The 26,833-nt window shown below is 44.1% G+C and overlaps 1 protein-coding gene across 1 annotated transcript in view; it reads right to left on the bottom strand.

Moving 5' to 3' along the window:
- Positions 1-26,833, bottom strand: part of LOC306925145 (scavenger receptor cysteine-rich domain-containing group B protein-like) — a gene marked incomplete at its 3' end in the record, with an annotated part of 797,673 nt that overhangs the window by 634,431 nt on the left and 136,409 nt on the right. The gene's annotated exons all lie outside the window — the stretch shown is intronic.

The following is a 26,833-nucleotide window of genomic DNA, read 5'->3' as shown; positions in this document are numbered from 1 at the left end:
GTACACCAACTCTGTTATAGGCCTACACAGCAGGGGTGAAGTACACCAACTCTGTTATAGGCCTACAGCAGGGGTGAAGTACACCAACTCTGTTATAGGCCTACAGCAGGGGTGAAGTACACCAACTCTGTTACAGGCCTACAGCAGGGGTGAAGTACACCACCTCTGTTATAGGCCTACAGCAGGGGTGAAGTACACCAACTCTGTTATAGGCCTACAGCAGGGTGAAGTACACCAACTCTGTTATAGGCCTACACAGCAGGGGTGAAGTACACCAACTCTGTTACAGGCCTAAAGCAGGGGTGAAGTACACCAACTCTGTTATAGGCCTAAAGCAGGGGTGAAGTACACCAACTCTGTTATAGGCCTAAAGCAGGGGTGAAGTACACCAACTCTGTTATAGGCCTAAAGCAGGGGTGAAGTACACCAACTCTGTTATAGGCCTAAAGCAGGGGTGAAGTACACCAACTCTGTTATAGGCCTAAAGCAGGGGTGAAGTACACCAACTCTGTTATAGGCCTAAAGCAGGGGTGAAGTACACCAACTCTGGTATAGGCCTACAGCAGGGGTGAAGTACACCAACTCTGTTATAGGCCTAAAGCAGGGGTGAAGTACACCAACTCTGTTATAGGCCTACAGCAGGGGTTAAGTACACCAACTCTGGTATAGGCCTACAGCAGGGGTGAAGTACACCAACTCTGTTATAGGCCTACAGCAGGGGTGAAGTACACCAACTCTGTTACAGGCCTACAGCAGGGGTGAAGTACACCAACTCTGTTATAGGCCTACAGCAGGGGTGAAGTACACCACCTCTGTTATAGGCCTACAGCAGGGGTGAAGTACACCAACTCTGTTATAGTCCTACAGCAGGGGTGAAGTACACCAACTCTGTTATAGGCCTACAGCAGGGGTGAAGTACACCAACTCTGTTATAGGCCTACACAGCAGGGGTGAAGTACACCAACTCTGTTACAGGCCTACAGCAGGGGTGAAGTACACCAACTCTGTTATAGGCCTACAGCAGGGGTGAAGTACACCAACTCTGTTATAGGCCTACAGCAGGGGTGAAGTACACCAACTCTGTTATAGGCCTACACAGCAGGGGTGAAGTACACCAACTCTGTTATAGGCCTACAGCAGGGGTGAAGTACACCAACTCTGTTATAGGCCTACAGCAGGGATGAAGTACACCAACTCTGTTATAGGCCTACAGCAGGGGTGAAGTACACCAACTCTGTTATAGGCCTACACAGCAGGGGTGAAGTACACCAACTCTGTTATAGGCCTACAGCAGGGGTGAAGTACACCAACTCTGTTATAGGCCTACAGCAGGGGTGAAGTACACCAACTCTGTTACAGGCCTACAGCAGGGGTGAAGTACACCACCTCTGTTATAGGCCTACAGCAGGGGTGAAGTACACCAACTCTGTTATAGGCCTACAGCAGGGTGAAGTACACCAACTCTGTTATAGGCCTACACAGCAGGGGTGAAGTACACCAACTCTGTTACAGGCCTACACAGCAGGGGTGAAGTACACCAACTCTGTTACAGGCCTACAGCAGGGGTGAAGTACACCAACTCTGTTATAGGCCTACAGCAGGGATGAAGTACACCAACTCTGTTATAGGCCTACAGCAGGGGTGAAGTACACCAACTCTGTTATAGGCCTACACAGCAGGGGTGAAGTACACCAACTCTGTTATAGGCCTACGGCAGGGGTGAAGTACACCAACTCTGTTATAGGCCTACAGCAGGGGTGAAGTACACCAACTCTGTTACAGGCCTACAGCAGGGGTGAAGTACACCACCTCTGTTATAGGCCTACAGCAGGGGTGAAGTACACCAACTCTGTTATAGGCCTACAGCAGGGTGAAGTACACCAACTCTGTTATAGGCCTACACAGCAGGGGTGAAGTACACCAACTCTGTTACAGGCCTAAAGCAGGGGTGAAGTACACCAACTCTGTTATAGGCCTAAAGCAGGGGTGAAGTACACCAACTCTGTTATAGGCCTAAAGCAGGGGTGAAGTACACCAACTCTGTTATAGGCCTAAAGCAGGGGTGAAGTACACCAACTCTGTTATAGGCCTAAAGCAGGGGTGAAGTACACCAACTCTGGTATAGGCCTACAGCAGGGGTGAAGTACACCAACTCTGTTATAGGCCTAAAGCAGGGGTGAAGTACACCAACTCTGTTATAGGCCTACAGCAGGGGTTAAGTACACCAACTCTGGTATAGGCCTACAGCAGGGGTGAAGTACACCAACTCTGTTATAGGCCTACAGCAGGGGTGAAGTACACCAACTCTGTTACAGGCCTACAGCAGGGGTGAAGTACACCAACTCTGTTATAGGCCTACAGCAGGGGTGAAGTACACCACCTCTGTTATAGGCCTACAGCAGGGGTGAAGTACACCAACTCTGTTATAGTCCTACAGCAGGGGTGAAGTACACCAACTCTGTTATAGGCCTACAGCAGGGGTGAAGTACACCAACTCTGTTATAGGCCTACACAGCAGGGGTGAAGTACACCAACTCTGTTACAGGCCTACAGCAGGGGTGAAGTACACCAACTCTGTTATAGGCCTACAGCAGGGGTGAAGTACACCAACTCTGTTATAGGCCTACAGCAGGGGTGAAGTACACCAACTCTGTTATAGGCCTACACAGCAGGGGTGAAGTACACCAACTCTGTTATAGGCCTACAGCAGGGGTGAAGTACACCAACTCTGTTATAGGCCTACAGCAGGGGTGAAGTACACCAACTCTGTTACAGGCCTACAGCAGGGGTGAAGTACACCAACTCTGTTATAGGCCTACAGCAGGGGTGAAGTACACCAACTCTGTTATAGGCCTACAGCAGGGGTGAAGTACACCAACTCTGTTATAGGCCTACAGCAGGGGTGAAGTACACCAACTCTGTTACAGGCCTACAGCAGGGGTGAAGTACACCAACTCTGTTATAGGCCTACAGCAGGGGTGAAGTACACCAACTCTGTTATAGGCCTACAGCAGGGGTGAAGTACACCAACTCTGTTATAGGCCTACAGCAGGGGTGAAGTACACCAACTCTGTTATAGGCCTACACAGCAGGGGTGAAGTACACCAACTCTGTTATAGGCCTACACAGCAGGGGTGAAGTACACCAACTCTGTTATAGGTCTACAGCAGGGGTGAAGTACACCAACTCTGTTATAGGCCTACAGCAGGGGTGAAGTACACCAACTCTGTTATAGGCCTACAGCAGGGGTGAAGTACACCAACTCTGTTATAGGCCTACACAGCAGGGGTGAAGTACACCAACTCTGTTACAGGCCTACAGCAGGGGTGAAGTACACCAACTCTGTTATAGGCCTACAGCAGGGGTGAAGTACACTCACTGTTACAGGCCTACAGCAGGGGTGAAGTACACCAACTCTGGTATAGGCCTACAGCAGGGGTGAAGTACACCAACTCTGTTATAGGCCTACACAGCAGGGGTGAAGTACACCAACTCTGTTACAGGCCTACAGCAGGGGTGAAGTACACCAACTCTGTTACAGGCCTACAGCAGGGGTGAAGTACACCAACTCTGTTACAGGCCTACAGCAGGGGTGAAGTACACCACCTCTGATATAGGTCTACACAGCAGGGGTGAAGTACACCAACTCTGTTATAGGCCTACACAGCAGGGGTGAAGTACACCAACTCTGTTACAGGCCTACAGCAGGGGTGAAGTACACCAACTCTGTTATAGGCCTATAGCAGGGGTGAAGTACACCAACTCTGTTAAAGGCCTACACAGCAGGGGTGAAGTACACCAACTCTGTTATAGGCCTACAGCAGGGGTGAAGTACACCAACTCTGTTTTAGGCCTACACAGCAGGGGTGAAGTACACCAACTCTGTTATAGGCCTACACAGCAGGGGTGAAGTACACCAACTCTGTTATAGGCCTACACAGCAGGGGTGAAGTACACCAACTCTGTAATAGGTCTACACAGCAGGGGTGAAGTACACCAACACTGTTACAGGCCTACAGCAGGGGTGAAGTACACCAACTCTGTTATAGGCCTACAGCAGGGGTGAAGTACACCAACTCTGTTACAGGCCTACAGCAGGGGTGAAGTACACCAACTCTGTTATAGGCCTACACAGCAGGGGTGAAGTACACCACCTCTGTTACAGGCCTACACAGCAGGGGTGAAGTACACCAACTCTGTTATAGGCCTACACAGCAGGGGTGAAGTACACCAACTCTGTTATAGGCCTACACAGCAGGGGTGAAGTACACCAACTCTGTTACAGGCCTACAGCAGGGGTGAAGTACACCAACTCTGATATAGGTCTACACAGCAGGGGTGAAGTACACCAACTCTGTTATAGGCATACAGCAGGGGTGAAGTACACCAACTCTGTTATAGGCCTACAGCAGGGGTGAAGTACACCAACTCTGATATAGGTCTACACAGCAGGGGTGAAGTACACCAACTCTGTTATAGGCCTACAGCAGGTGTGAAGTACACCAACTCTGTTACAGGCCTACAGCAGGGGTGAAGTACACCAACTCTGATATAGGTCTACACAGCAGGGGTGAAGTACACCAACTCTGTTATAGGCCTACACAGCAGGGGTGAAGTACACCAACTCTGTTATAGGCCTACACAGCAGGGGTGAAGTACACCAACTCTGTTACAGGCCTAAAGCAGGGGTGAAGTACACCAACTCTGATATAGGTCTACACAGCAGGGGTGAAGTACACCAACTCTGTTATAGGCCTACAGCAGGGGTGAAGTACACCAACTCTGTTATAGGCCTACAGCAGGGGTGAAGTACACCAACTCTGATATAGGTCTACACAGCAGGGGTGAAGTACACCAACTCTGTTATAGGCCTACAGCAGGTGTGAAGTACACCAACTCTGTTACAGGCCTACAGCAGGGGTGAAGTACACCAACTCTGATATAGGTCTACACAGCAGGGGTGAAGTACACCAACTCTGTTACAGGCCTACAGCAGGGGGGAAGTACACCAACTCTGTTACAGGCCTACAGCAGGGGTTAAGTACACCAACTCTGTTACAGGCCTACAGCAGGGGTGAAATACACCAACTCTGTTATAGGCCTACAGCAGGGGTGAAGTACACCAACTCTGATATAGGCCTACAGCAGGGGTGAAGTACACCAACTCTGTTATAGGCCTACAGCAGGGGTGAAGTACACCAACTCTGATATAGGCCTACAGCAGGGGTGAAGTACACCAACTCTGTTATAGGCCTACAGCAGGGGTGAAGTACACCAACTCTGTTATATGCCTACACAGCAGGGGTGAAGTACACCAACTCTGTTATAGGCCTACACAGCAGGGGTGAAGTACACCAACTCTGTTATAGGCCTACACAGCAGGGGTGAAGTACACCAACTCTGTTATAGGCCTACAGCAGGGGTGAAGTACACCAACTCTGTTATAGGCCTACAGCAGGGGTGAAGTACACCAACTCTGTTATAGGCCTACAGCAGGGGTGAAGTACACCAACTCTGTTATAGGCCTACAGCAGGGGTGAAGTACACCAACTCTGTTATAGGCCTACACAGCAGGGGTGAATTACACCAACTCTGTTATAGGCCTACACAGCAGGGATGAAGTACACCAACTCTGTTATAGGCCTACAGCAGGGGTGAAGTACACCAACTCTGTTATAGGCCTACACAGCAGGGATGAAGTACACCAACTCTGTTACAGGCCTACAGCAGGGGTGAAGTACACAAACTCTGTTATAGGCCTACAGCAGGGGTGAAGTACACCAACTCTGTTATAGGCCTACAGCAGGGGTGAAGTACACCAACTCTGTTATAGGCCTACAGCAGGGGTGAAGTACACCAACTCTGTTATAGGCCTACACAGCAGGGGTGAAGTACACCAACTCTGTTATAGGCCTACACAGCAGGGATGAAGTACACCAACTCTGTTATAGGCCTACAGCAGGGGTGAAGTACACCAACTCTGTTATAGGCCTACACAGCAGGGATGAAGTACACCAACTCTGTTACAGGCCTACAGCAGGGGTGAAGTACACCAACTCTGTTATAGGCCTACAGCAGGGGTGAAGTACACCAACTCTGTTATAGGCCTACAGCAGGGGTGAAGTACACCAACTCTGTTATAGGCCTACACAGCAGGGGTGAAGTACACCAACTCTGTTATAGGCCTACAGCAGGGGTGAAGTACACCAACTCTGTTATAGGCCTACAGCAGGGGTGAAGTACACCAACTCTGTTATAGGCCTACAGCAGGGGTGAAGTACACCAACTCTGTTACAGGCCTACAAAGCAGGGGTGAAGTACACCAACTCTGTTATAGGCCTACACAGCAGGGGTGAAGTACACCAACTCTGTTATAGGCCTACACAGCAGGGGTGAAGTACACCAACTCTGTTATAGGCCTACACAGCAGGGGTGAAGTACACCAACTCTGTTATAGGCCTACACAGCAGGGGTGAAGTACACCAACTCTGTTATAGGCCTACACAGCAGGGGTGAAGTACACCAACTCTGTTATAGGCCTACACAGCAGGGGTGAAGTACACCAACTCTGTTATAGGCCTACACAGCAGGGGTGAAGTACACCAACTCTGTTATAGGCCTACACAGCAGGGGTGAAGTACACCAACTCTGTTATAGGCCTACAGCAGGGGTGAAGTACACCAACTCTGTTATAGGCCTACACAGCAGGGGTGAAGTACACCAACTCTGTTATAGGCCTACAGCAGGGGTGAAGTACACCAACTCTGTTATAGGCCTACAGCAGGGGTGAAGTACACCAACTCTGTTATAGGCCTACACAGCAGGGGTGAAGTACACCAACTCTGTTATAGGCCTACAGCAGGGGTGAAGTACACCAACTCTGTTATAGGCCTACACAGCAGGGGTGAAGTACACCACCTCTGTTATAGGCCTACACAGCAGGGGTGAAGTACACCACCTCTGTTATAGGCCTACACAGCAGGGGTGAAGTACACCAACTCTGTTATAGGCCTACAGCAGGGGTGAAGTACACCAACTCTGTTATAGGCCTATACACAGCAGGGGTGAAGTACACCAACTCTGTTATAGGCCTACACAGCAGGGGTGAAGTACACCAACTCTGTTATAGGCCTATACACAGCAGGGGTGAAGTACACCAACTCTGTTATAGGCCTACACAGCAGGGGTGAAGTACACCAACTCTGTTATAGGCCTACACAGCAGGGGTGAAGTACACCAACTCTGTTATAGGCCTACACAGCAGGGGTGAAGTACACCAACTCTGTTACAGGCCTACACAGCAGGGGTGAAGTACACCAACTCTGTTATAGGCCTACACAGCAGGGGTGAAGTACACCAACTCTGTTATAGGCCTACACAGCAGGGGTGAAGTACACCAACTCTGTTACAGGCCTACACAGCAGGGGTGAAGTACACCAACTCTGTTATAGGCCTACACAGCAGGGGTGAAGTACACCAACTCTGTTATAGGCCTACACAGCAGGGGTGAAGTACACCAACTCTGTTATAGGCCTACACAGCAGGGGTGAAGTACACCAACTCTGTTATAGGCCTACACAGCAGGGGTGCCCACACTATTTTGACTTGAGAGCTACTTTCAAAATGACCGGCTCAACAAGACCTACGCACCAAAATAAATATTATCCCATTGCTGAAAATACTTAAAACATGTACCTGAGGGGGGTTTGAAAGAGCGGCAATGGCATTACATATAAGACAAACAAAACACAATTGGAATGGGAAATAGAACGGGGGGAATGGAATTGGAAGGGTTTTCTTGTGTATGAAGTGGCAGATGCCAAAACTATAGTTTTAAATGATTAAATTATATATACAGCCCTTGTGATCTACCTAGGAGCCTTTTCAGACGAGCATGCAGCGACTGACATGCCTAGTAATTAATTTTCAATGAGAGGCGTGCGTTTATTTACGTGGGCGCGGTACTGTGAAATTGTCCCGTGCGCACACTCCCGCGACTGACTAGACCTGGATTGTGTTGAGATGATTTTTATTTTTTCATGAGCAGGCCTGGAGCAGAGCTGTCATTGAGCTGTCTCGATCGCACTGCTGGTATGAAATGCTGGCCTTGGGTGCAGCTTTCACTAGCTGGAGTTGGTTGGCCTTGACGTGTCGGGACAGCTTGTACACGACCCAAAACCTGTCTGGTCTCACGTGTACGCACGGTATGAGACTGTAATCCATTGCCTGTAGACAATAGTTTAGGGGAAGGGGACTAACAAACCGATTCCAAACACACCGAAAGCCAGAAATGTTGGAAGGTTGGGCTTGGGGTTATATAGCAACCCCAACTCGTAAAACCTATACATGCTATACAGAAAACGCAAGAACACTACCCCAGGAAGTGCCTAGTCGGAAGACTGGTGATTGCTCCACCTAGGATCCTACAGGAATAAAGTACGTCAAAAAATATGCAAATCTTTCCCCCTAAGATACAGTTTTTCAAGGAGGAAGACTCAGTTTCCATTAGAACAGACTGAAAATATCTATACTTGACATTTAACCCCTTGAATCCCAGCAGCATCCCTATATTCTGGTGGGAACATTCAGTAAAAACATTACGTTGTGAGCTTGTAGATCTACTTTTGGTGAAGAGAGCATGAAAGAACTCATGAAGTACATACAGTGCAGCAGCCAGGTCTGTTTTACTAAGAATAGAGGGTCTAAAAGTGGTTTAACTTTAACTGAAGTGATGTTGATAAATTCCAAATATTATCAAAGTATTCTGCGGCAGCGCTGTGGACTTGCGTCACACTCACAACACCCTAGGGTGTCATGAAGCTTGTTTTAAGACATCGTTGTTCTCTTAAAGTTTATCGTCACATCACAAGTTTACGCATGAAAAAAAGGCATGTGTGTGCGTGCGTGTGCGCGTGCATGTGCGCGTGCGTGCGTGCGTGTGTGCATGCGTGCATGCGTGCGTGCGTGCGTGCGTGTGTGAAACTATAATGAGTCCTGCTCCATTGCGGCCTGGAGGAACGGTGCGCATGAGATTATATGAATTCACAAAAATGATACGGTGCAACAATGTGAGAGATGCTCTCTGGGAACCGAATGCCTTCTCGGCCTGCTGGCTGCGTGCACCAGAAATACGACTCTGATCTGTGACGTAGGTTGTGAGGTAATTAGCCACAGACACATATTAGGTGCACAAAAAAAAGAAAAAAAGACTTCTTTATTTATTCGCCTGACAACGTTTGGGTCCCGTGGATCTTCATCTTCATCAGGTCAACGGCCAAATGTCTTCGCTGTAATTTAATTTGAAGCGATCCGCACTCATCTGCTCCAATGTGATTTATTGACAGCGTTTCGAGCCAAAGGCACGTTAACGAGCCGATGAAGAGCCTTGGCTTGAAATGTCAATAAATTACATTGGAGCAGATGAGCGTGCAGATGGGTTTATTCTTCTCCTGTGGTCAGACTCATAACTGATTTCCATATAGGATGAAAGGTCACATGGACGTAGGGTGACCAGATGTCCCCCTTGGCTTTGCGTGGGACAGTCCCTCATTTCCAGGACTTTTCAGGCGTCTCACAAATTGAGACCCTGTCCCACATCGGGACAGGGAGGCATTAGTGTTCAAATGTGTCCCAAATAGTTCGTTTTCTGTTGTAAAGCTCTCTCGTTGTCTCTTTAGTTAGTTTTCTGTTGTAAAGCTCTCTCGTTGTCTCTTTAGTTAGTTTTCTGTTGTAAAGCTCTCTCGTTGTCTCTTTAGTTAGTTTTCTGTTGTAAAGCTCTCTCGTTGTCTCGTTTAGTTAGTTTTCTGTTGTAAAGCTCTCTCGTTGTCTCTTTAGTTAGTTTTCTGTTGTAAAGCTCTCTCGTTGTCTCGTTTAGTTAGTTTTCTGTTGTAAAGCTCTCTCGTTGTCTCGTTTAGTTTTCTGTTGTAAAGCTCTCTCGTTGTCTCTTTAGTTAGTTTTCTGTTGTAAAGCTCTCTCGTTGTCTCTTTAGTTAGTTTTCTGTTGTAAAGCTCTCTCGTTGTCTCGTTTAGTTAGTTTTCTGTTGTAAAGCTCTCTCGTTGTCTCTTTAGTTAGTTTTCTGTTGTAAAGCTCTCTCGTTGTCTCTTTAGTTAGTTTTCTGTTGTAAAGCTCTCTCGTTGTCTCGTTTAGTTAGTTTTCTGTTGTAAAGCTCTCTCGTTGTCTCGTTTAGTTAGTTTTCTGTTGTAAAGCTCTCTCGTTGTCTCTTTAGTTAGTTTTCTGTTGTAAAGCTCTCTCGTTGTCTCGTTTAGTTTTCTGTTGTGAAGCTCTCTTGTTGTCTCGTTTAGTTTTCTGTTGTAAAGCTCTCTCGTTGTCTCTTTAGTTAGTTTTCTGTTGTAAAGCTCTCTCGTTGTCTCGTTTAGTTAGTTTTCTGTTGTAAAGCTCTCTCGTTGTCTCGTTTAGTTTTCTGTTGTAAAGCTCTCTCGTTGTCTCTTTAGTTAGTTTTCTGTTGTAAAGCTCTCTCGTTGTCTCTTTAGTTAGTTTTCTGTTGTAAAGCTCTCTCGTTGTCTCGTTTAGTTTTCTGTTGTAAAGCTCTCTCGTTGTCTCTTTAGTTAGTTTTCTGTTGTAAAGCTCTCTCGTTGTCTCGTTTAGTTAGTTTTCTGTTGTAAAGCTCTCTCGTTGTCTCTTTAGTTAGTTTTCTGTTGTAAAGCTCTCTCGTTGTCTCTTTAGTTAGTTTTCTGTTGTAAAGCTCTCTCGTTGTCTCGTTTAGTTAGTTTTCTGTTGTAAAGCTCTCTCGTTGTCTCGTTTAGTTAGTTTTCTGTTGTAAAGCTCTCTCGTTGTCTCGTTTAGTTAGTTTTCTGTTGTAAAGCTCTCTCATTGTCTCGTTTAGTTAGTTTTCTGTTGTAAAGCTCTCTCGTTGTCTCGTTTAGTTAGTTTTCTGTTGTAAAGCTCTCTCGTTGTCTCGTTTAGTTAGTTTTCTGTTGTAAAGCTCTCTCATTGTCTCGTTTAGTTAGTTTTCTGTTGTAAAGCTCTCTCGTTGTCTCGTTTAGTTAGTTTTCTGTTGTAAAGCTCTCTCGTTGTCTCGTTTAGTTAGTTTTCTGTTGTAAAGCTCTCTCGTTGTCTCGTTTAGTTAGTTTTCTGTTGTAAAGCTCTCTCGTTGTCTCTTTAGTTAGTTTTCTGTTGTAAAGCTCTCTCGTTGTCTCGTTTAGTTTTCTGTTGTGAAGCTCTCTTGTTGTCTCGTTTAGTTTTCTGTTGTAAAGCTCTCTCGTTGTCTCGTTTAGTTTTCTGTTGTGAAGCTCTCTCGTTGTCTCGTTTAGTTTTCTGTTGTGAAGCTCTCTTGTTGTCTCGTTTAGTTTTCTGTTGTAAAGCTCTCTCGTTGTCTCTTTTTCTGCAAGATGCGTTTTTTTAAAGCTGTTAAAATAACATCCTACTATAAATGCGCCATGTCTCTGCGTGTCTGCGTACGTGTGTGTCTGTGTGTACGGTTGTAATGCACGTAACTCGAGAACCGTTTGACCCACCGACTTCATATTCGACACACACGTTCCACACCCCCGCAGGGAGTGCAGTGCCCGGACTTGAGTCGGTCGGACCCACGGTTCTCCAGAACCACCACACAAGGCCTAAATCCCCTCCCCTGTGCAATTTCCAGCCTCTGCCCTCAGCCAATTGATTGCCATGGCAACCCCACACCTGACAATTGATTAGCCTACTTAACCAGTCCACTTTTCAAAGTCAGTCAGCCCTCTTCAGACACAGGCAGATACAGAGATCCCCATGTGGGACACAGACAGACAGTTAACACTTTAATTGCCCAGAACTATTTAATCCATTACATTCATGCGCCCAGTCGATTTATAAACACGGACGCCTTTTCCGGACGGACCGGCCGGAAGTTCATGATGTTGTGTAGCAGCTAACAATAGCCACAGCGCTTTAGAATCGATCGACAACAACGGGAGACAAGAATAAATCTATCGAGACTAGCGACTGGACCGCGGAGCGCCGTCTAACACAGGATCTTTTTTCAGAAAAAGACGGGATGATTTAGATCGCGATTTATGAACGTTTTAAGATTTTCGTTTTCATCAGCTAAACAGAGGAGGGAGTTTTTTGATGACGTCTCAGTCTTGCGCGTCACCGAGGAGAGCCCAGCAGGCGCGCCTGGGCTATACAGCCAGGCGATCTGTTCTCGTATCAATAAACTTCGTCTTTAGGACAATACTTCGTCCTGAGCGTCGGGCGTTACTAATAGAAAGGACAAAGAACTTCGTCCTGGGCGATTAATCTGTTAAAACGTGTGCTACTGTATGACAAGTTGACAACGGGTATTATTAGGTTCCCAAGTTGCATCGTTCTCAAGTAGGCCGACAGGTCTAGTGAGAAATAATTATCCCCTAAGCTGCAGTACCAAGTTGACCATACCACCCATGACCAAAATAACAAAATGTGAGACACCAGAGGGGTTAAATAACAAAAGTATAGGCAATATTAGGCCTATGGTCGAATATGACATCAAGGCATTTAATAGCAACTTATGTACCGTATTGTGCCGAATATTAGACGACTCTGATTAAAATACAACCTCCATTTTTCAAGACTAATTTGTGGAAAAAGAACATTGAATGTAGACTATAGTCTATAGTCTATAGTCCTCTACCCTGCTTTTTAGGATATTTCCATCGGAAAGAAAAATTCAGTCTTATATTCAGGACAATATAGGGAATAATAAGTCGCTAACAACGTCCCGTCCCACTTGTCCGACACAGGCGCTATACTTCCCTGTCCCTCAAAGGAACAGTATGGATCTGGTCGCCCTACATGGACGTTGAGTTCAACAGTTCATTTGCAACACGAGCCGAGGCGGGCGCGCCGCGCACCACAATGCAAAGCGGCGAGTTCAGCTTGTTTTACGTTTGCATAGAAATCTAATCTATAGCACTTGTTGTGTGACACTGCCTTATCCCATTCTGGGCGGGAACCCCTCTTGGTGATAGCATTATGTTATGCTTTAGCTATTGAAAAATAGCAGATCTACAAGCTCATAGCGCGCCACCGAGTGGCGCGCTATGAACTTGTAGGTCTGCTATTTTTGAAAAATCGTTAAAATGTGCCTCAAATCTTTCAGAAAATTGTCATGATTTAGAAAACATTTTTTTTGCTTGTAGGTCTGCTATTTTTGAAAAATCAAAGAACCACTGACATAGAAACATAGCTTTTTCAGAAAACTATGTAGAAGACATTTTTAGAATCTGATCTCAGGTCAAAATGGCTTATAGGATGATGAATGCCTCGCACTGTGTCAACTATGACACCCGTTTTACTGCAGTTCAGCTGGGCGTTCATCCACTTGACATCAGTTCAGTCAAAGTGACGGACGTCGTAAAAAAACAGGATGAAGACATAAACGGCTTGGCTTGTGTCTCATGGAGGACATTATGCAAATTGGAATGTGAACGTTGACTCGTCCAGGCTCTAGCTGCTTTACATGTTATGTTCTGTATTTACATCAGCATGCGTGAGACTATAGTGTTGTCCAAAACCACTTTCATTCTGGTCAGTCTTTACTCTTTAGTCTGACCAGAAGGAAATATGTTATGTCCAAACCAGAAACAGGATTATGTCAAAGCCAAGTCATGTCTAACATAGACATGCAGGATCTAATATCTCAATAGAGGGTATATGTGCATGCATAAAGTGAATGGAAGATCGAGTGGCAAATCGAGTGGCAAAGTGAGTGACAAAAAGTGAATTTAAGGTTGTTTAAAGTCATTTAATGCAATCAAGTTCAAGTTCAAGTTCAAGTTTATTTGAGAACATCATTGCATAACAGTATGAATTATGATGTTTCTTACAAGAGGGACAAGAGACACAAGAGGACCGCTCTATTAAAAAACAACCAAAAATAACTAATACAAATACACTAAAAAAGTTTCTATTACTTCTGATAAAGTTTGTACGCTCTTGGGAGGAACGACATCTGGTGCCAAATAGGACTTTTCTGTGTGGATGTATGGGCTGTCAAGGCCAGAACGTAGTTTTTTGCCACTCAGTAGGCGTTCTCGCATAACTTCCGGGTATGATGATGATGATGATGATGTCACACGCATACCCTCTATAGAAGAGCTGGGAGACACAATACAACCACCCCACTTGTATAAGTTATATTGTATTAACCCATTTAGGCCTGACCTCGAAATTTAAAAAAAAATCTTCTAAATCCTCCAGTTTTCTGAAATAAATATTTTCACGATTTTTCAAAAATAGCAGACCTACAAGCTCGTAGCGCACCACCTATGAGCTTGTAGATCTGCTATTTTTCAATAGCTAAAGTATAACATAATGCTTCAAACACCAAAAAATGGCTTAACATACTCTACCATACAGATTGTATGTTATATTATATTAGCATACTCTACCACAGAGATTGGACAAAGTGACATCGTATCCATAAAAAAAAGTTACATAATGCCTAATAATGGCTAATAAGCCAGGCTAATATCACACCCCACCATCACTGACGTGTCGTCAACAGAGGGTTCATGTGGTTAACATGCAGTGGTGTAAAGTATAACTACTGTAAGTACATTTACTGAAGTACTGCACTTAAGTACAATTTTGAGGTATTTGTACTTTACTTGAGCAATTCCAATTTCAAATACTTTTACTTCTACTCCACTACATCTCAGAGACAAATATTGTACTTTTACGCCACTACAATTATTTGAATGAACACTTTAGTTACTATTTACTTCAGCACTTAATAGTTACTTTCCACCACTGTGCACGCACGCACGCACGCACGCACGCACGCACGCACGCACGCACGCACGCACGCACGCACGCACGCACGCACGCGCACACACACACACACACACACACACACACACACACAGCTGAATGCATTGCTTCAACAGTGTGACTCTCAGAGGAGCTGCTGGCTGGTTGAATGAATGGGCTGTTCCTGCATGTCATTGGAGGAGTGGGGAGGATGCTGCTGATGCTGCCGTCAAAGTTCAAACAAGGACGCAAACTCTCTAACCTGTGTGTGCGCGCATGCACACGTGCAGCACGAGTGCATGTGTGCGCGCGCGCGTGTGCGTGTGCGTGTGTGTGTGTGTGTGTGTGTGTGAGAGAGAACTATTATAGTGAAGTATAGGTTAGTATTCTGTTGATAGCGAGTTGCAACAAGTCAGGCCGATTTACAACAGGCCTTTGTTGTGTATAGCGTAGGATTTAGTGTTCCCATCCACCCATGCGCGCACACACACACACGCACGCACGCATGTGCGCGTGCGCACACACACACACACACACACGGATTGATCGGCTATTTTGGGTGCACAACACGTATTAATCCTATAGCCTCTTAAATGAAAAAAAAAAAAAGAAAAAGTAAAAATGGTGCATTTATATAGCACCTTTATCCAAGGCTTTTGTGCATTACATTCACACACACATTCATACAATGATGGCGGCAGAAACCATGCAAGGTACCAACCAGCACATCAGGAGCAATTAGGGGTTCTGAGTCTTGCTGAAGGACACTTCGACACTCTGGGAGAGCCCGGGTTCGAACTGGCTGGATGGTAACCTTGCGGTTGCCATCCAGCCACTCCACCCCTCAGCCACCGCCGCCCTATAATGCAGTGTAAGTGATTTTCTTTGGTTAAAAAGCTCCATATTGTGATAGTTGTTTTAACCAATTTATATAATTTATACTCCTGACCCTAAATAAAAAATAAATATGAAAATATGTTCCTAATTAAATACGCTTAAAAGTTGTCCTCATGTTGTCTATTTCTCAATTTCTACTATACAACACACGCACGTACGCACACACACACGGACACACCCATACACACACCTTTAAACTGCTATACTTGTGAGCACTATAACCTGAATACATCCATTCATACCTAATAACTTAATAGCGTAGTTAAGTACTTAACCTTTACACTTGATTTGATAAGGATGCAATATAAGTCCTCTATTGATCCCGCAAGGGAAACTCAGTTGTCATGGTAACACCTGCACTGTATGAAACACAGCACAAATAGGAGAGAGATGTCAGCTACAAGAGTGCAAAATGATGTCATAGTGTGTGTGCGTGCGTGCGTGCGTGCGTGCGTGCGTGCGTGCGTGCGTACATGTTTGTGCACGCATGCGCTATTTAAAAAATGCATACTATACTGTATATAAATATAGTGTTTTAAAGGTTTATATTTTCTGTGGCCACATTGTTTATATCCCTGATTGAAGAAAGCTATTTAGCAATCTAATGGCGAGGAAGTAACTTCTTAACTCACTACTACGGTACTACCACTACACTTTCACTATATACTTTCACAGCAGAGTTATTAAAATAGGGCTTTCCTCAACTCGTTTGACCAGCTCCACTCATGCGTGAATCCCGGTTACTATTTACAATTTAGGCATTCAGCAGATTCTCTGAATGCAGACCGACTTACAGTAAGCAAGAACAACACAAGGTAATACATCAAATACATATAAATAGTCATGTAGGCTAAAAAGTAAACTAAGAGCGTAATATCTGTCTAACTGTAGAATATCTGTAAAATGAAACTATGAGTAAACACTATAGAATGCTATGTCTACAGACAGAATACTGTATGTTATCTACATCACATATTTTAGCCACATATTTTCAGCATGTGCCTGCAAGGTCGTCGAGGCTAGTGCAAGTGCTACGGGCTAAGGTGGAGTCTGAAGAGGTGAGTTTTCAGACTAGTATGCCTGACAGATAACAGACAGTAACAGATAACATGTTAAAGGTAGAACAACGCAATAGGATGTTGTGACAGAGCAGCCTCTGACAGTCTAGTTTTCAACAATACACATTCATTAAGGGACCAAGCAGTCCTGAAGGGGGGGCACTGGGGGACATGGGGGGGCACTGTCTGGGGAGGCACTGGGGGGACACTGGGGAGACTCTTGGGGGGCACTGGGGGGATATATACCACTGTCCCCGACGAACACCTGCACACAGTCAGCTCCAAAAGCTGGCCAGTCAAATGGAAGCTGCTGTGTACTTAGTGTACATTGTCCTCAGTGTATGTATGTATAGGGCACGGGCTGCCCTGTGACAACATCTTTTGAATACATGATGAATAGCCTACAGCCCTACATATATTCCTCTGGGGTCCATGACATGAAAACGTTTGGGAACAAAGAGAGAGTCAACTGTCTGTTAACCATTGACAGATAGCTTTTGGTGGCTCATTTTATGGGTGTCATTAGTGTGTTTACCGTAACCTTAACAAACATAACTAAATGACTAGGTGTGGCAGAGGCTCAGGAAGTACAGTGGGTGTCAGAAATATACTGTTAATGTGTCCCCCGAGCAAGACGCCGAAGCCCTAGCTGAAGTCTTCTGTTGAGCAGTGGACGAGAAAAGCATGAAAGAAAGCATGGGCGAGAAAAGCATGATGGCTAACACAATCATGTCAATACAATATAACGATTACGAATAAAAGAACGGCCGGCACCAATACCAATACCTAGTCGGCCCCAGTCAAATTCTGGCGACCTCAAAACAGTCAGTCGGCACCAGGTATTCAGTAAAACGATAGTATGCCTAAACATAATATGTTTAGGCATACTATCGTTTTACTGAATACTGTATCCCTGACCTTTACCTCAGTAAAACTACGCCTAAACCTAACCGTATTCCTAAAAACCCCAATCCAACCCTTGATGCTGAGTGCCAAGCAGGGAGGCACTGGGTCCCATTTTTCAGTGTCTTTCTTTGGTATGACACGGCGGGGGATCGAACCGGCCGGGCGGACACTCTATAACCACAAGAGCCACTGAGTTGACAGTCCGATGAGCGAAGCAGCTTGCCCTGGAGGGAGAGCAGTAGAAGACGAGGGTTCAAATCCCGGTCAGGACATTAAACTTATGGATTGTCGACTCGAAACAGCATATTTTACATTTTTTTCTCCTTGTTATAGCGTATTAAAAATGTAAATAGGCCTACTTGTGAGTAACACACGCACGCACGCACGCACGCACGCACGCACGCACACAGACACACTGTCTCCGCTGAGAGAGAGCATGATACACATAAACAGACTAGCACTACTACTAGTAAACATCTAATTAGTGTTTAATTACATTGTTTAGTAGAAAATGGACCCAGTAATTTTCATACGCGCACAGCCGCGCGTACACGCACGCGCACACACACACACACACGCACACACACACACACACACACACACACACACACACACACACACACACACACACACACACACACACACACACACACACACACACACACACACACACACACACACACCAAGGATTTACTGTTCATCGTCAGTTATTTTACATTTTCTCATTCTGTATACATATCGTTGCTGTCGGGAGGAACTCCATTTTTGAGGTTTTAGATTTTTTTTTCTCCATAAATCAGTGCTATTGAACACCCTTTATGTCTGTGTGTTGTTTCTTAAATATTGAACCAGTGGAAAGTAGTAAAAAACGCTTTGGAGTCAGACAAAACCTCTTAACTCCATTGGACCCTCAAACTGTCTGCTAAAGCAACTAACTCCACCACCTCTCTCATGTAAGTAATTGACAATATATCAAGTCACAACACCAACTTTGATGTGGCAGTATTGCTTTGTTTTGAAAATATAAAGACTTTTTTAATTTCCTGAAAAATGTATATTTTTCTTTTCCTGAAAAATGTTTTTTTTTAAATTAGGTGGTTTCTTCCCGACAGCAGCGATATTTATGTTCTGCTTTGTTTTGCTATACTGGTATTATATATTTAAACTGATTATTGTATAGAAATAAAAGAGCTTAAGAGTGGGGATGGAATGATGGATGGATGGGGTTAGACCAGCAGTTACAAACACTGAGAGATAGTGTGATACACTGGCGCCACCTGCCTGTCAGTACAGGTAATGTTGGCTTGTATAATATGACTTATTAGTGGATGTTGTGTCTAATGCAGAGGTTCTCAAACTGTTTCAAGGAGAGTTACAGACTGGTAAGTGTCCATTTGGAACGCCCTCAACTAATGAACCCTGAGGGTCCCCATGGACCCCACTTTGAGAACCACTGCGGTCTGAAAGGATGCCAAATGTCTAATGTAGTCCAAGTTCACTTTAACTTTGTTTACTTTTAGCCCTAGAAGACTAAACCCCGGTGATTTTCACCTGGCCGGACATTTATGTTCATGTGATTTTCCTAATGTTGCTGATGTCTGAGGTGGGTGGGTCTTTCAGTACCTTCATGATGCTCAGTGACATCATAATGTTGTTGATGTCTGAGGTGGGTCTTTCAGTACCTTCATGATGCTCAGTGACATCATAATGTTGCTGATGTCTGAGGTGGGCGGGTCTTTCAGTACCTTCATGATGCTCAGTGACATCATAATGTTGCTGATGTCTGAGGTGGGCGGGTCTTTCAGTACCTTCATGATGCTCAGTGACATCATAATGTTGCTGATGTCTGAGGTGGGCGGGTCTTTCAGTATACTTCATGATGCTCAGTGACATCATAATGTTGCTGATGTCTGAGGTGGGCGGGTCTTTCAGTATACTTCATGATGCTCAGTGACATCATAGAATGTTAGGTGTGTTTCCCTGCCCCCACATCCCTGTGTTTTCTTTTTTCTTCTCCTTCTTTTTTTTCCTACAGGCAGGTTGTTTGTGTGAATTTCACCTGGGTTTAGTGATAGAGGGTTAGAAAAAAATCATCTGCAAGGACTTTCTTGACAGGGAGTAGCTCAGAGTCACATGTCTACAGTGGATTTTTGAGTGGTGTAAACCACTCCTACGTCTGGCTTTGTTAGTTTACGTGTCTGTCTGTCTGTCTGTCTGTCTGTACCAAAAAAATGAGCATGGTTGCTATGGTCATCCAGTTCACACGGGTGTGATTTCATTACGTCAGACATTACGTCAGACCACAGCTGATCAGGCTATATAACACCTTACACCACTCAGTTCACACGGGTGTGATTTTTATTAAACAAACACATTGCAGATAGAAAGAGGATAATTCAAGCTTTCCGTGGAGCTGCAATGTTGGTGAGTTTGACGTTATTAAATACAATTAGATAGGACTGTTCTGTTTGGATGAATGGGCTGTCTATGGGAGGTTGCACCAAGGTAGCACCTTGCTGGCAAGATGGCAGCCGTGTGCATATCATCAATACCACCCATCACCAGACAGACCCGACAACCTGACTACAGACCAACAAAACAGTATCACAACACTTCGGAACAACACACAAATAGTTATCAAACCAGCTGACAAAGGTTCAAAAATAGTAATTTTAGATAACTTCTAGTACATGTACGAAGACAACAGACAACTATCAAACACAAGATACTACACTCACATAGCAGCCAGCATACAGCCACAGACACAAGTCAAACTCAGACAAATCATTACAACACCATAACAAATCATAACCCCAGACCTAGGATCTTCTACCTACTACCTACTCACAAAGACCCACAGACCATTCCCTTTGAGGTGCCTCGATCTGGCAGGCCTATAGAGTGTCAGACTGCAGCAGTGAATCCTACCACATACAGTAGCACAATATATAGACCACTAAGTTATATAGACCTCAACCCCCTCTCCACCATGCACCCCTATACCTAAGAGACACATATCACTTTCTGAAAATCAAGCCCATAGCCGTGCCCACACACACACACACACACATACATCTTCACTATAGACATTGACAGTCAATGACAGCCTTTATAGAGCGTCGCAGTCCCGCCCCCTACCATGGACCAGGAAATGAATCCCAATGCATTTTTCCCATAGACATTTCAAAAAGTATTTATTTAAAGACGGTTACGCCGCGGACAAAGCCAACTCGAGTCGTGACAACTCATGACAACACAAACAATATTTTGGACCAAACAAATAATTACAAAGAAGAAAAACAACAAAAAAAGTGTTTTTTTCTTCTTTCTAATTATTTGTTCGGCCCAAAAAATTGTGTTTGTTGTGTCATGATTTGTCACGACTCGAGTTGGCTTTGTCCGCGGCGTAAACGTCTTTAAATAAATACTTTCTGAAATGTCTATGAGGAAAATGAACGGAGAATCATTTCCTGGTCCATGGTAGGGGGCGGGACTGCGACGCTCTATACAAACATACAGTCAGCCACAGGTTTACAGGCAGTTAGAAAACTTGTTCAGACACATCCTGACAACACTAGACCAGATAATGACATTTTACAACTGTTTAGAACTCAGCCTCACTTGCAATGACTTCACATTTAATGACAAACTATTTACAGATGGAGGGCACGGCTACACATTTTGAACACACACCATGCTTCCATATAACCATCAAACACATCATTCATTCAACAGAGGTAAACTTCCTGGACACCACCGTATTTTTTCATACCATAGTCTAGATCGTATACACATAAACGCCTGCTTACAAAAATATATTTTAAGGACACAGACACATGCACTACTCCATAAACACAGTTACCACCCAAAGCACACCTTTGCAGGAATTATCAAATCCAAAATCATTCGTTTTTTCTGAATTTCATCAAATATAGGGAACATTTTAATCAGGCCACACACACACTCTTCACAGTCCTCAGAAGGAGAGGCTACAGCAAGAGATTCTTGCGTACAATCAAGAACAATTCCCTGGCCTCTCTCTCCCCCACCTGGTCACTTTCCACAAACATACTCTCGGACACTCTGCCTCCCACCCCTAACCCTCCCACCCCTAACTCTAACCCTAACTTCAGCCCTAGCTTTCCTCCCCAGCCACCTCAGAGCATGCATCCGGATCAGAGGCCTCTCTCTGGCGCGGGGACAGGGACAGCTGCACCTGGACGGGGCCAACGCATTATCCTCTCCTCTATGTCCTCCCTCCTCCAGCTCATCTACCACTACAACACTCATCCCATTAATAACTAAATTTTCACATACTCTCCAACCACTACACCATGAATTCAAACTGAATTTCACCACTACACAACAATCCTACCCCCCATTACAAACACATAAGGTCATAGATCTGCACTCAAAAGGAATAAGAACCTTGGAGACCTCCTTGTGCATTATAGCTTCTCCACTTTTAGCTTCTCCACTTTACCTCCCAAGCCCCCACAACTACACACACATTTTAAGCCCCGCAAATTCATCAACAACCCCCATAGTCACACACACACACTTCTTTCCCCATTCAGGATCCCCTGTCTTTGACAACCCCCAATATAATTTATATCATCACCTGCACACAATGTCATAAACATTATATAGGAGAAACCAAACACACATTAGAAACATGCCTCAAACAACACCTATATCACATCAGACTAGCACACATACACACAACTCTGTACACACACTTTCAATCACACGCTATCGCTAACCTCATCATTTCAGGTCTGGAATGTGGAGTCCGATGGACCAGTGGACAGCAGAAACTTATGGAACATAGATGGATTAAACAATTACAAACAGTAACACCAACTGGTTTAATTGAAAGAAGATGATTATCAAATGCCTACAACTTACACTCACACTTTGTCCAGGAGATGGCACTTCAACTTCTACTTTCAACAAAACAATTGTATCCTGCAGGCCTTGCTGTGAACTTTTACTCTTTTATGGTTTTAGGCTGTTTTATTAATGTCCATTTTTGACCAGGTATATTGATGATTTGATATCATTTTACCATTGTTTCTTAGAGGAAAAAAAAGTCTTTATCATTGTAGGGTGTTGGTTTTAATACACCCAAAACAGCACACAGCTGTGGAAACTATACTATTCACTATCTTCAAGTAGCCTAGGGGTCTAGACATAGACCCAGTATACCCAGGGTTGAATGTTCAAACCCTGCACTGGGGCAAAGTATCATTGACTTTTATTAAACATGATCTTATATTATGTTTTTAATTGGTTACAAATTGTTCTTATCGTTGATTCTTGGACACATAGGGCACTTTATTTATATTTATGTTTATTGTATTAGATTTTAGATTTTATTGAATGCACCTTTGCACTTTACTATGCTGGGGGATCAATACATCAGATGTATCATCAATACATCTGTGGAGCCTGTCCAGCTCAACAGTAGCCTACAGGACCAGAGCCCATGGGTCCAAAACTGGGTTAAGTAACATAAACGATTACACCTTATTCGATTCTTGTTATATAGAGGGTACAGTATGCGCATGCTTAAAGTGAATGGCACATCGAGTTGCAAATAGAGTGGCAAAGCAACATGCAAAGTGAGTTTATCATTGTTTAATGCAATCAGATAGGACTTTTCTGTTTGGATGTATGGGCTGTCAAGGCCAGAATGTAGTTTTTTGCCACTCAGTAGGCATAACATCCGGGTGTGATGATGACGTCACACGCATACCCTCTATTATTATATATTTTAGTTTTTTAATAGTTTTATTGTTTTAGCCTGAATTCCTGTGCCATTTTCTGTGGACTGAATCAACTTAGTTTGTGTTGGCTGAGAGGCTGAAGACTGAGTCCGGCCTTCTTCAGCATCCAAATGAAGTACAGCCTCTGCTTTTTTCACTGTATTTTCAGTCCAGCTCGTGCACGGACGCACACACGCACACACACACACTCCATGGTGGTGGACGGGTATCTTACCCCGCGTCACCCGAGCGCACGTACGTGTGTCAATAATTTAACGTGTTAATGGTTTAATGTGGTCAGAGTTTAAATGTGTTAACATTTCAGTGTGTTGAATAATTGAACGTGTTAATAAGGTTACGCATCGGTTAATAATTTAATGCTTTAATAGGTTAATGTGTTATTAGAGTTAGATAGAATGTCTCTCTCTAGTCAATCAAACTCTTACCAATTTCTCCATAGGAGAGCTATAGAGCGTCGCAGTCCCCTCATGACGACGCCAGGCCCAGGAAATAATTCCCATAGACATTTCAAAAAGTATTTATTTAAAGACCTTTTAAGCGTCGTACAAAGCCAACTCGAGTTGTGACAAATCATGACAATAAACACTATTTTGGACCAAACAAATAAATACAGAGAAGAAAAACAAGGGAAAAAAAGTATTGTAACCTGCAGTTTTCTTCTTTCTAATTATTTGTTCGGCCCGAAAAATTGTGTTTGTTGTCATGATTTCTCACAACTCGAGGGGGTGGTGGCTTAGGCTTTGACTTTTTACTGGAGCCAGTTTTGAATTGCAGCCACCTGTTAAGTGCTCTTTAAGAGCGGTTTTGAAGGAGAGTAAGGATACACATTCCTTTAGGACTGTTGGATCTGGTTCCATTTGTAAATACACTCTCAGAGTTATAGTGTCACGATATCGATATGAGACAAGTGTTGGCCGGAAGTGTAGAACCACACAGGCAGGAAGATCAAGTTAAATGAGGACGTATTATCGAACTGGACAGGAGTCGATACACCATGACACCAACTTTAAACTGGCAAGGGAACACTGGATACAGGGAGGTTTAAATACACAAAGACTAACTAGACACAGGTGAAACATAGACCGGTAACTACAATCAACACATGATTGGCTGAGACTGAACTAGGACACAGGATTGGTGAGACAAGACAGGTAGCAACAATTAGAGCAGACAGGAAACACTATAGGAACATAAACTACAGAATAAAAGTATACAGTTCATCCTCAGAAATGTCTGACCCTCTAAACTGCCTCCCCCTGGCCAGCCGGGGCACCTGATGGAGGGGAAAGGAACTGGTTGGATTAAAGTGTTCCTTCCACGTGCTACGTCCAACCAGGGAAACCCCCCCCTGTCAGGTGTAAAGGAGCAACTTGGACACTCAGGCATGAAGGAAGCATGAGTTCAAGTCCGTTGCTCTCCTCATGTCCCCATATATGGGGACTAGGTTGGCGGAGGGTGTGTAGAGCCCAAGATCACATTAGATAATTGACACAGGGGTGAAAATTGGGTTACAAAATCGTGGGATAAAAATTATTAAAAAAAAAGAAATGTCTGACCAAACTTTTCTTTCTTCTCCTTAATATGTTAACATTTCAAGTTCTTCAGCCAAAGGTTTATTATTGGTTTAATAAGTTCAGGTTTATTGCTTAGTAGCCTATAGAGCGCCGAAGTCCTGACGTCACTCGCTCATCCCCTATTGGTTCATGGATGTTTTTCTCTATGGAGAATAACATATGGGGTCATCTTAATTATTTTTGCGTCAGGTCCGTGTATATATACGGACCCCAACGTATACGTATATGGTTGAGCCCCACGGCAGCTTTTAACATTGGTCCGGTTGCTATTTTCCGTCACCACCAGATATGGGACGTTAAAACTTTTCTCCATTTACCTCTGTTCAAAGCAGGATTTTCAAACCTCTATAAGTCGGAATTTTGGAGAGCTGTCCTTGGTGGATCTTCTGCCATCCAAAGCCACAATGAAAGAGTTAAAATCGTCTCATATAAGCATTATGGTCCAAAAATAAACAAACTGTCCCGGCGATATTGTCGAGGAGGTGTCTCTGTATCGTTTATGACAGTCAGTCCCTCATATTTGATACAGTCTGTTTCTAGCGAAAATGTAACTAATTCAACAGCAGTAACATTAGCGTTTTCTCACAGTCAGTTCATTCTTTCTATCCATATGAGTGAAACGACCGGGATGATTTGCTTATTCTTCAATCACAGTTCTTATATGAGGCGATCTAAAATCTATGTAAAAAAAAATAGTATAGTTTGCTGATTACCCTTGATGCAGTAATGGTCTTTTTTCATTTAATGTATAATATATCCTTTTTCCCTATTTTACTGTAGGTATTAACGAGAGAGAGAGAGAGAGAGAGAGAGAGAGAGAGAGGTGAATGACCTGCCATCAATGTTTGATAAGTCTCACGGCTCTCATTCCTTCAGCTGGTGGCTGCCGAAACCTACCAGTGGTGTAAGAAGGACTCACATGTTGGAAAGTAAAAGTACCACATGCAAAAGTACTCATTTTGCAGAAAGCCCGTACATGTATATTGTATGTCATGATATTGATCATCAAGCTTTATACACACTTATAAGGTGTATAAACATTTGTGTGAGTTGATCTTGATTTAGATTTTTTTTGTTGTTGATGGAAAGTAACTACTAAGTACTGTATGTTGGAGGGATATGTTTTTGTCTACTCAGGCTTATGTGAACAGTAACACCCCAGACAGTTTGTCTGGGGTGCCATGCCCCCTTCCTATACAAACCCATTATAACTTAAAACTCCATTTTAATTAGATTAGATTAGATTCATCGAAAAGAGCTTTTTTCTGTTGACTGATATTGCCCTTCTAATACGTGAGGGGACCATGGACTTTCATTTACTGTTTTCATTTATTTTTAGAAATTATTTTTGATTTTTTTTTGAGCGGCGCTGGAGGAGGTTCTTTTCCAAAGGCATTATTAAAAATAAACAGTAAATGAAAAACGTAAATTTACCTTGCTTAGTAAATAGCGTAATTGCTCTGGATGAAGTGTCTGCTGAATGCCTAAATTGTAATAGTTTAGCTGGTTTATAATTTGATGTTTTAACAGTTTACTGTGTTATTTATTTAGTGGCAGCGGTGGCCGAACGGATAGCAGAGCGGTCTTGATACCGGAAGGTCGCCAGTTCGAATCAGCGGTCCGACACGTTAAAATTACCACCGCTGAAGTGCCCTTGAACAAGGCATTGAACCACTACGATGAAATGTTCTATGAGCAGGGCCTGACTGGAAACAAGTTATTGAGCTTAGCCCCGATACCCTGGGTAAATATAGTAATCATTTCATTTCATTCAAAGTGTCCTTGAGCAAGACACTGAACCCCTAATTGCTCCCGATGTGCTGGTTGGTGCCTTGCATGGTTTCCGCAGCCATCGGTGTGTGAATGGGTGAATGTA

Source organism: Electrona antarctica (assembly GCF_951216825.1).
Source record: "Electrona antarctica genome assembly, chromosome: 6".
Classification (NCBI taxonomy): domain Eukaryota; kingdom Metazoa; phylum Chordata; class Actinopteri; order Myctophiformes; family Myctophidae; genus Electrona; species Electrona antarctica.
The sequence above is the reverse complement of the archived record's forward strand: the minus strand, read 5'-3'. Positions and strand labels throughout refer to the sequence as shown.